Source organism: Mustela putorius, unplaced genomic scaffold, assembly GCF_011764305.1.
Source record: "Mustela putorius furo isolate JIRA1106 unplaced genomic scaffold, ASM1176430v1.1 tig00000997_pilon_pilon_pilon, whole genome shotgun sequence".
Classification (NCBI taxonomy): domain Eukaryota; kingdom Metazoa; phylum Chordata; class Mammalia; order Carnivora; family Mustelidae; genus Mustela; species Mustela putorius.
Window position 1 is genome coordinate 937,832 of NW_025421527.1, and position 9,929 is coordinate 947,760.

A 9,929-nucleotide genomic window follows, 5' to 3' on the forward strand; every position below is an offset into this window, starting at 1 on the left:
CCTCCTCTCCCGACCGCCCGGCTGCCTCCTGCTCCAGCGGAGCGGGATGCGCACGCGACGGGCGCGGGCGCTGGCGCAGGCGCAGGCGCTGGCCCTGGTCCTGACCCCGGCCCCGGCCCTGGCCCTGGCCCTGGTCCCGGCTTGGCTCCGGCTCCGGCGGCTCCGGCTCCGGCTCCGGCTCCGGTTCTGGCTCTGGACCGGACCGGTGTTTGGAGCCGTCGGTTGAGCACCACCATCGGCGCATGGGTGGTTCAGTGGTAGAATTCTCGCCTGCCACGCGGGAGGCCCGGGTTCGATTCCCGGCCCATGCAGCACGCCGGCGTCCCCTTTTGGCCCAGCGGCTACAGCGCGCATAAGGGCACGCGCGCCCGCGCCCGCGCCCGCGCCCGCGCGCGCTCCCGGCTTCCTCTCTCCCAGGCTCGAGCCCGCTGGCCTCAGCCAGCTCCGCTCCTTCCGCGAAGTCCCGCCCCTGCCTCTGCCCCGACGCCCCTTCCCTTCCTCTCCACTTGGCTCCCCCTGGGCTCAAATTCTACCCACTCCCCAAGGACCCTGGCCCCTGGCCCGACACACGCTCTCCGTGCCCCTTTTCTCTTCAGGACCCTCAGCACCCCGCTTCCCTTCCGGCCCTGCCGCCGCCCGACCACACACCCACCCACCCCGCAGCTCAGCTCAGCTCGCCCAAGCGGGCGCCACGCGCCCCCCCTCCACGCCTTTCGCCACACTTGCTCGCTCCCTGCATCACTCCACCCATGGCTCCAAGGTTCTGCTCTTGGCACAACCAGGAGCCATGAACTTGCCACCCTGATACATCCCATTCTCCCGCAGGGGCCCTCACAAACTCTCTAGGGCGCACCGCGGACAGCCTCCCCGCTACACACACACCCCGCGCCCTGCGCTCTGTATCCTTCCTCTGCCCTACTTGGCCCCCGTGTGCTTCCCACTCCGCCGCGCTTCCAACGCTAAGACCACCGCCAGCACCAAGCTCCCCCTCCACCACCGCCAACCTTCCCCTCTTGGCAATAGCAGCAGCCCTGGCGGCAGCAGCGGCGCCACCAAGCCCACCAGCATAGCGGCGCCTGGACCACTGCCGGCACCAGCACCAGCACCAGCACCCCTGCGGCCGCTGCCACCAGCAGGACCAAGTCCACCGCCACCGGCTCCGTGGCCAACAGCGCTCAAGTCCTTCCCCATCACCGCCACTGTCACCGACGCCATCACCAAGAGTACCACGTCCACCTCCAGCGTATCGCCGCGGGCATCATTGCCAACGGCGCCCAAGTCCTCCACCGTCTGTACGGCCACCCGGCGCCCCACCGAGACCACCACCCATCCCCAGGAACAGCGGCGACAGGACCTAGTCCACTGTCGCCACACTGGCCCCGGCACCAGCGCCCACAGCACTGACGTGCTTCACCGTCCCCGCCGCCATCAGCGGCACGACCGAGCCCACCACCCGTGCGCCAGCATGGGCTTCGTTGCCAGAAGCACCGAAGTCCTCCTCCTCCTCCTCCACCACCACCACGCCCCCGGCACGGACAGCATGGCCCACAGGACCGACGTCCGTTCCGGCCACCGCCGAAATCGCCGCCGTCGCCAAGACCACCGACACCACCACCCACCACAGCAGCCCGGGGACCCTCACCGATGGACGGCAGAGGTCCACCACCACCATCCTCACCAGCAGCGGCGGCGGCAGCACCCAGTCGTCCACCCCCAGCGACCCAAGGACCAGGGCGGCCTGTGACTCCACCGACACCAGGCCCCTCCTGCCCCAAGAGCCCCACGCCTGTCCCCGGGCTCCACGCCCCCCCTCCTAGCCAAGTCCTTCTCAGGGGAGAAAGGGAAAAAGATCCAGCGTCGCCTTGGTCCCTTTGGCCTCTCGGAACCCCAACCCCAGGACGACCCCCGACACGTGACTGGCCGACCGAATGACAGGCGGTTGCGATCTCCCCGGCGGGGCCTGGACCCAAGGCACCCCCCCCACGGCCCGACCCCCGCTAGCCCTGGTCCGAGACCCGGTCCACTCCCTCTCTCTCGGTTGCCCTTGCCCGCCTGCCCGCCGGCCCGCCGGCTTCCCACCCACGCCCCTCGTACGCCACCCATTGGCCCCCCACGCCCCCACGCAGCACGGCACAGCACAGCACAGCACAGCACAGCACAGCACAGCCAAAGCAGAGCGGTCTTCGCCGCTCCCCACACCTCCTCCGCCTCGGTCCTCTCCCACCACGGGGGCCCTCCAGCTTTCTCGCACGGCACCGGGGCCCACTCCCCACCACTCGCCGCCGCGTGCTGCTCCTGCCAGCCTCCGGGCTCCACCCGTCACCCCCCACCCCGTCCCCCCGACCCTTGTACCCCCTACGCAGCTCTCACACTCAAGGCCGGCCGTCGGTCTCCGCCTCCCACGGGATCCTCAGGCGCACTCCCCCTCTGTGCCCTCCCGTCCCTCCCATGTCATCCTCCCGCACAGGTGCGCACGCGTGCCAGGCAAGGCGCTGGGCAAGGGGCCCCGGCCGTCCCGAGCCTCTGCGGAGACCCGGCCCGAGTGGCCAGCCGCAGTCTCCGCAGGGTCCCAGCACACCCACCATTCCTCGCCCCGCACCTCCCCCACCGACACACACACCCTTGCTGCCCCCGGACCTCCCCTCTTTCTGGGATCCTTTTCCCCACCGTGGGAGGCCACCCAGGGCAGCCAACACCTGCATCCTGCCCCAGCCCCCACCGCTGCTGGCACACCCACAACCACGCGAGGCTGCTGAGGGGCCTTGCTGGGATCACGGGAAGCATCTGGACGCCCACAGGGGCTCCTTCCCACCGCTGCTCCGACCACGTCCCGGTCCTGCGGGGGTGGGCGGCCGCGGCAGCTGGGGGCGGCGCACGGGCTGTCCGCTGGGGCTCTGTAGGGAGACCATCCCTGAGCGGACAGCCAACCCTCCGCGGACGGGGGGTGCGGGTGCTGGCGGGAAGGAGACCGTGCTCTGTGACGGAGCCGGAGGAGCACCCGGACGAGAGGACAGGCCGGGCCCGGGGTGGAGAGAGGGGCAGAGGAGATGCGGGCTAGGTGTGCCTTGAGGCGCCCCTCGGAAGGCCAGAAAGGTCGAGGGCTGGAGGGGAAGGGAGGCGTTGCGGGGAACGCGCTGGCCACTTTGCCTTGACTGGTGACGCCATTCGAAGGGCGTGTTGGCCCCAAGGCCACCCTGCGTGTGTCCGGTGGGCCTCCACCCCCTCGAGGCGGCTGGGCTGTTGGGTTCTCCCCGGCGGCCTTCTGCACCTCCCCGCTCTCCAACCTCCACTGCCCGGGGGTTGGGCTCCCGGGATGCGCCCACATTCGCTTGGCCCACTCCACGTGCCGGGCGCCGCCGTGCGCCTCTCTCCCCCCATCCCCGATGGAGCTCGCCACCCAGGTGACCCACCACCGCGGGTGCCGGGGAGACGCCGCCAACCCCGGGGTGCCCGGTGGTGGGGAAGCCGGCCCCAGCGGTGGCCGGCCCGAGGGGCGGGGGCCGGGGAGGGAGGCGACCAGGGGCTCCAGCAGGTGACCCGACTCCCACTCCCACCGCCCCCTCCACTTCAAGGCACTGACGCCGCCAACTAGCACCTCAGGATGCAGCTGCAAGGGGTCGCTCGTCACGGGCGGCCCCGGTGCCGCGGGAGAGTCCAAGCCCCTGTGGTGGTCGGCCGTCCGGGCGTCTGTTGGTGGCCCCTCCGTGGGGACGGAGGGCGGTCGCGGCCTCTGGGGTGGTGGCCGAAGGGGGAAGGGGGGGGCGCGGACGTCCCAGCCCACCTGCGAGGCCAAAAGGCTTGGTCCGGCGTTGGCGACAGGGCAAGGCTTGGGCTGGACGGGGCGGCTGGCCTGGGTGCGGGCGCCCTGGCCACGGGGCCAGGGAGAAGCCATGGAGCTTGGGCTAAAAGGGGGCGCGTGCCGAAGCGCTGCCCAGCTGGGTAGGCCGAGAGGAAGAAGGAAGGCTTCCCTGACCGGGAATCGAACCCGGGCCGCGGCGGTGAGAGCGCCGAATCCTAACCACTAGACCACCAGGGAGCGTCGGATGTCCCGCCTGGCCCGCACCCCCTGGACCCGGGGCCTCCATACCACCCGCTCGCCTCTGCTTGGGCTCCAAGGCCCCTGCCTGGCCACCGAGAGCCACCCGCCCGCGCTGCCCATCCACCTGCCCCGCCGGCAGCGCCCTCAAAACGCCGCGCGCCTCCTCCCCTCCCACCCGCCGCTCGACCTGGGGACCCGCTCCGTCCTCAGCACCTCAGCACGCGGCCCTCCTCCCGCGCTCCGGGCTCCCGGCTGCCACGGGGCCTGGCCACCGGGGTCCTGGAGACGCGCAAAAGGTTGGCCTGCTGCGTTGGCCGGGAATCGAACCCGGGTCAACTGCTTGGAAGGCAGCTATGCTCACCACTATACCACCAACGCTGCACAGCCCGGGCCGCCCCCAGACGCCCGCCCAGGGTTCGGCCCCGGCGGCGCCTGCACCCTCTCTGGTCACCGCCTCTGGCCACCGCCTCCGCCGCCCAGCGCGCCTTGGCCCTGCCCCGACGACCCGCCCATCCACAGCGCGGCGCTGCTGCACGGGCCAGCAGCGGCCGCCCGCCGTCCCACCCGCGCCAGCCCCACGCGGCTGGGCCGCTCCGTGGGCCCGCCCGCCTGCCAACCGCCTCTCTGGGGGGCGCTGGCGCCGCCCGGCCTCTCCTGGTCCCACCGCCGCCCCCCACCCCCCTTTTGCCGGCCGGGAAACCCGGCCTCCGAGATCCGCGTCCCTCCGGCCACGCGCTCCCCCTGGGCCTTCTCCACAGAGTGCTGGCGAAGGCCACATCCCGCGCCCACGGACGGCCCGACACACCCGCGGCCCACCCGTCCCCCGCGCCCCGCCTCGCCTCGCCGTGTCCCGCCCCGTCCCGTCCGTCCCGCCCCGTCCCGTCCTGTCCCCTCCATCCGTCCCAAGCCCCCGCCCCAGCCGGACCGGGCAGCGTCGAATCACCGGGGAGCCCCGGGCGGCCGGCCACTCGTCAGACGCCCTGGGCACGACGGAAGGCCCTGGCTGGGCTGTGGCGAGCCCGCAGGCGCGCGCCCCCCCGACGCCGAGGAAGGCAAAAGGGTGGCGGTGGTGGACGGTGAGCAGGCCGGCCGGCCGTCGTGGCCCTGGCGGCCTCTGGCCGCGCGCTGGAGGAAGGAGGCCAAGCGCGCTGGCGGGGCAAGCGTTCGCAGAGAGCGGGGGCGGCGCCCGCGGCGACCAAAAAGGGCGTCTCGCCTCCCCGTCGGGGAATCGAACCCCGGTCTCCCGCGTGACAGGCGGGGATACTCACCACTATACTAACGAGGACGGCGGCGGCCATCCGGCCGCCCCACCGCTCTCCGCCTGCCTGCCCACGCCTACCCCTGCCCTCGACGCCCTGCTGTCCACGGGCGCCCGCCGCCTGCCGCATCGGACCCGACCCCAAACCAACGTCGTCCGCCATCCCAGCAGCCCCCCTGCCAGACTCGGGGCGGACCCCGCACCCAGACGCCCGCCCAATACTCCCGGGCGCCGCGGCCTCTGGCCTGGCAGGCGGGGATCGCGCGGGGAGAAGCCGCCCCACGGGACAAGCGAGGCTGCGACCGAGAGGACGGGCGCCCGGGAAGGGCAGAGGCCGAGGAGGGCGACGGGGGAGGAGCGGGCACGGGGGCGCGGGGCGCGGAGCGGCCAGAGAGCAGCCCTCTGGGTGCGCGGTCGGGGGTGCGTGCGAGGGCGGCGGCGGCGGCGGCGGCGGCGGCGGCGGCGGCGGCGGCGGCGGCGGCGGCGGCGGCGGCGGCGGCGGCGGCGGCGGCGGCGCCAGGCGAGTCGGCGGGCTGTGCTCCCTCCCGCTGGGCGGCGGCGCGCGTCCCCTGGCTGGCGCACACACACCGCCGCCAGCCTGCGGCAGCCTTGGCGCCGGGTCCCAGCCAGGCGAGCGGCGACGCGCTCAGCCCCGTCGTCAGGATGGCCGAGCGGTCTAAGGCGCTGCGTTCAGGTCGCAGTCTCCCCTGGAGGCGTGGGTTCGAATCCCACTCCTGACAAGCCCACCTTTTGCCCTGCCCTACCGGGGCACGGGACCCCAGCGGGCCCGGACCCCGCCCTACGGCAAGCCCTGTCCTTGCCTGACGGGCCGCCCCGACCTTGCACCCCAGCGCCAGGGGCCCAGGGCGGAGCTGCGACACCTCGACCCTCCGCACCACAGGCTTTGCGCGCACACGCCCTCCTCCACCCACTCGCGCGCCTTTCCCACCTGATCCCACACCCGCAGGCCCGGGCAGCTTGGCAGCACCTCCCTCCTCACGTGCTTTCCGAGGGCTGGGTTCTAGTCCCTCCCACCGGCCCCTGCAGACCCGCGGCGGGCGCCAGTGCCGAAAGCCCTCCGCCCGCCCGCCGACCTCGGTTCTCCCCCGGGCTCGTGCCCGCCTGAACAGTGCCTCGCTCTCGGAGCCGTGCGCTTCCGCCACCGGGAGCAGCCGGTGGGGCCCCCTGTCCTTTCCGCACGGCCCCCTCTCCCTTCTCGCCTCTCCCCACTCAGGTGGCCCGCGCTGCCCACGAGCCTCTTCCACCTGGACGCCTTACCCTGGCCACACCTGCCTGCCTCGGGCCGGGGACCCAGGTGGCCCAGCCACCTGCTGGCCGGCCCACCACGCGGCCCTGCCGTCGGTGGGCCTGGCCCAGGAGTCCAACCCGGCATTATTGCTCCCCTGAGGGCGGGACGGAAGGAAGCCCTGCATCCCCAGGCCTCCCACCTGGGCGCCCCAGGCCCGGCCCGCCCCGGCCACAACCCGAAGACCCCAGCGCGCTCCCTCAACGCGCTCCCTGTCCGCCAGCTAGCCAGCAGCCCCTCCGCCGAGCGCTCCTGCCTCTCCACCACCGGCCCGAGTTGGACCCCCAGGGAGAGCTGCGGGCCAGAGCTCAGACACCTCGCTTCGCTCTCCTGGCGCTCGGGGGCCTCCATGTCCTACAGACGACACGCGGGCGGCGCGCACGAGCCCCCGCAGACACCCCCCCCCACACACCCGCACACCCCCACCCCACACTCCCGCCACCCCACGGCACCCCAGGTGCGCACACACGGCCCGCTCCGTTCCCCAGCGCCGCGGGATCGCGCCCACACGGCCCGGGCGGGAAAGCCATCCGCCAAAGGGCCTTTAAAGGGGTGGTGGGGAGAGAGTAGCTGCCTAAGGGAACGGCAGCGCTCAGCTGCACCTGCCCCCAGATGATCGCCCGCGCTGGGGGTGCGGTTGGGGCTCTGGCCCGGCTTCCTCCGGCTCCTGGCTTCCGCGGGAGACCCCGGCAGGGCAGCGTCTGGCGGCGGCCCTGGACCAGGGAGAAAACGCAGGAGGAGCCTAGTCCGCCTCCGTGCGCCTGTGCCTCGCTCCGCCCGTCTCCGCCGCGGCCGCCGCTCCCAAGCGCTCTAGACGTGCGTGCAGCCTCCTCTCCCGACCGCCCGGCTGCCTCCTGCTCCAGCGGAGCGGGATGCGCACGCGACGGGCGCGGGCGCTGGCGCAGGCGCAGGCGCTGGCCCTGGTCCTGACCCCGGCCCCGGCCCTGGCCCTGGCCCTGGTCCCGGCTTGGCTCCGGCTCCGGCTCCGGCTCCGGCTCCGGCTCCGGTTCTGGCTCTGGACCGGACCGGTGTTTGGAGCCGTCGGTTGAGCACCACCATCGGCGCATGGGTGGTTCAGTGGTAGAATTCTCGCCTGCCACGCGGGAGGCCCGGGTTCGATTCCCGGCCCATGCAGCACGCCGGCGTCCCCTTTTGGCCCAGCGGCTACAGCGCGCATAAGGGCACGCGCGCCCGCGCCCGCGCCCGCGCCCGCGCCCGCGCGCGCTCCCGGCTTCCTCTCTCCCAGGCTCGAGCCCGCTGGCCTCAGCCAGCTCCGCTCCTTCCGCGAAGTCCCGCCCCTGCCTCTGCCCCGACGCCCCTTCCCTTCCTCTCCACTTGGCTCCCCCTGGGCTCAAATTCTACCCACTCCCCAAGGACCCTGGCCCCTGGCCCGACACACGCTCTCCGTGCCCCTTTTCTCTTCAGGACCCTCAGCACCCCGCTTCCCTTCCGGCCCTGCCGCCGCCCGACCACACACCCACCCACCCCCGCAGCTCAGCTCAGCTCGCCCAGCGCGGGCGCCACGCCCCACCTCCACGCCTTTCGCCACACTTGCTCGCTCCCTGCATCACTCCACCCATGGCTCCAAGGTTCTGCTCTTGGCACAACCAGGAGCCATGAACTTGCCACCCTGATACATCCCATTCTCCCGCAGGGGCCCTCTCACAAACTCTCTAGGGCGCACCGCGGACAGCCTCCCCGCTACACACACACCCCGCGCCCTGCGCTCTGTATCCTTCCTCTGCCCTACTTGGCCCCCGTGTGCTTCCCACTCCGCCGCGCTTCCAACGCTAAGACCACCGCCAGCACCAAGCTCCCCCTCCACCACCGCCAACCTTCCCCTCTTGGCAATAGCAGCAGCCCTGGCGGCAGCAGCGGCGCCACCAAGCCCACCAGCATAGCGGCGCCTGGACCACTGCCGGCACCAGCACCAGCACCAGCACCCCTGCGGCCGCTGCCACCAGCAGGACCAAGTCCACCGCCACCGGCTCCGTGGCCAACAGCGCTCAAGTCCTTCCCCATCACCGCCACTGTCACCGACGCCATCACCAAGAGTACCACGTCCACCTCCAGCGTATCGCCGCGGGCATCATTGCCAACGGCGCCCAAGTCCTCCACCGTCTGTACGGCCACCCGGCGCCCCCCACCGAGACCACCACCCATCCCCAGGAACAGCGGCGACAGGACCTAGTCCACTGTCGCCACACTGGCCCCGGCACCAGCGCCCACAGCACTGACGTGCTTCACCGTCCCCCGCCGCCATCAGCGGCACGACCGAGCCCACCACCCGTGCGCCAGCATGGGCTTCGTTGCCAGAAGCACCGAAGTCCTCCTCCTCCTCCTCCACCACCACCACGCCCCCGGCACGGACAGCATGGCCCACAGGACCGACGTCCGTTCCGGCCACCGCCGAAATCGCCGCCGTCGCCAAGACCACCGACACCACCACCCACCACAGCAGCCCGGGGACCCTCACCGATGGACGGCAGAGGTCCACCACCACCATCCTCACCAGCAGCGGCGGCAGCACCCAGTCGTCCACCCCCAGCGACCCAAGGACCAGGGCGGCCTGTGACTCCACCGACACCAGCCCCTCCTGCCCCAAGAGCCCCACGCCTGTCCCCGGGCTCCACGCCCCCTCCTAGCCAAGTCCTTCTCAGGGGAGAAAGGGAAAAAGATCCAGCGTCGCCTTGGTCCCTTTGGCCTCTCGGAACCCCAACCCCAGGACGACCCCCGACACGTGACTGGCCGACCGAATGACAGGCGGTTGCGATCTCCCCGGCGGGGCCTGGACCCAAGGCACCCCCCCCACGGCCCGACCCCCGCTAGCCCTGGTCCGAGACCCGGTCCACTCCCTCTCTCTCGGTTGCCCTTGCCCGCCTGCCCGCCGGCCCGCCGGCTTCCCCCACCCACGCCCCTCGTACGCCACCCATTGGCCCCACGCCCCCACGCAGCACGGCACAGCACAGCACAGCACAGCACAGCACAGCCAAAGCAGAGCGGTCTTCGCCGCTCCCCACACCTCCTCCGCCTCGGTCCTCTCCCACCACGGGGGCCCTCCAGCTTTCTCGCACGGCACCGGGGCCCACTCCCCACCACTCGCCGCCGCGTGCTGCTCCTGCCAGCCTCCGGGCTCCACCCGTCACCCCCCCCCCCCCCCCCCCCGACCCTTGTACCCCCTACGCAGCTCTCACACTCAAGGCCGGCCGTCGGTCTCCGCCTCCCACGGGATCCTCAGGCGCACTCCCCCTCTGTGCCCTCCCGTCCCTCCCATGTCATCCTCCCGCACAGGTGCGCACGCGTGCCAGGCAAGGCGCTGGGCAAGG

The 9,929-nt window shown here is 72.8% G+C and overlaps 6 non-coding genes across 6 annotated transcripts; 3 read left to right on the forward strand and 3 right to left on the reverse strand.

The window, feature by feature from the left end:
• Window positions 1-240: 240 nt before the first annotated feature.
• TRNAG-GCC lies at window positions 241-311 on the forward strand. Its single transcript has one exon. It is a non-coding gene; the product is annotated as a tRNA-Gly (tRNA).
• Window positions 312-3,964: 3,653 nt separating this feature from the next.
• Window positions 3,965-4,036, reverse strand: TRNAE-CUC. Its single transcript has one exon. It is a non-coding gene; the product is annotated as a tRNA-Glu (tRNA).
• A 309-nt stretch (window positions 4,037-4,345) lies between these two features.
• On the reverse strand, window positions 4,346-4,417 carry TRNAG-UCC. The gene has a single exon. It is a non-coding gene; the product is annotated as a tRNA-Gly (tRNA).
• Window positions 4,418-5,252: 835 nt separating this feature from the next.
• On the reverse strand, window positions 5,253-5,324 carry TRNAD-GUC. The gene has a single exon. It is a non-coding gene; the product is annotated as a tRNA-Asp (tRNA).
• Window positions 5,325-5,954: 630 nt separating this feature from the next.
• Window positions 5,955-6,037, forward strand: TRNAL-CAG. The gene has a single exon. It is a non-coding gene; the product is annotated as a tRNA-Leu (tRNA).
• A 1,629-nt stretch (window positions 6,038-7,666) lies between these two features.
• Window positions 7,667-7,737, forward strand: TRNAG-GCC. Its single transcript has one exon. It is a non-coding gene; the product is annotated as a tRNA-Gly (tRNA).
• The last annotated feature ends 2,192 nt before the right edge of the window (window positions 7,738-9,929 follow it).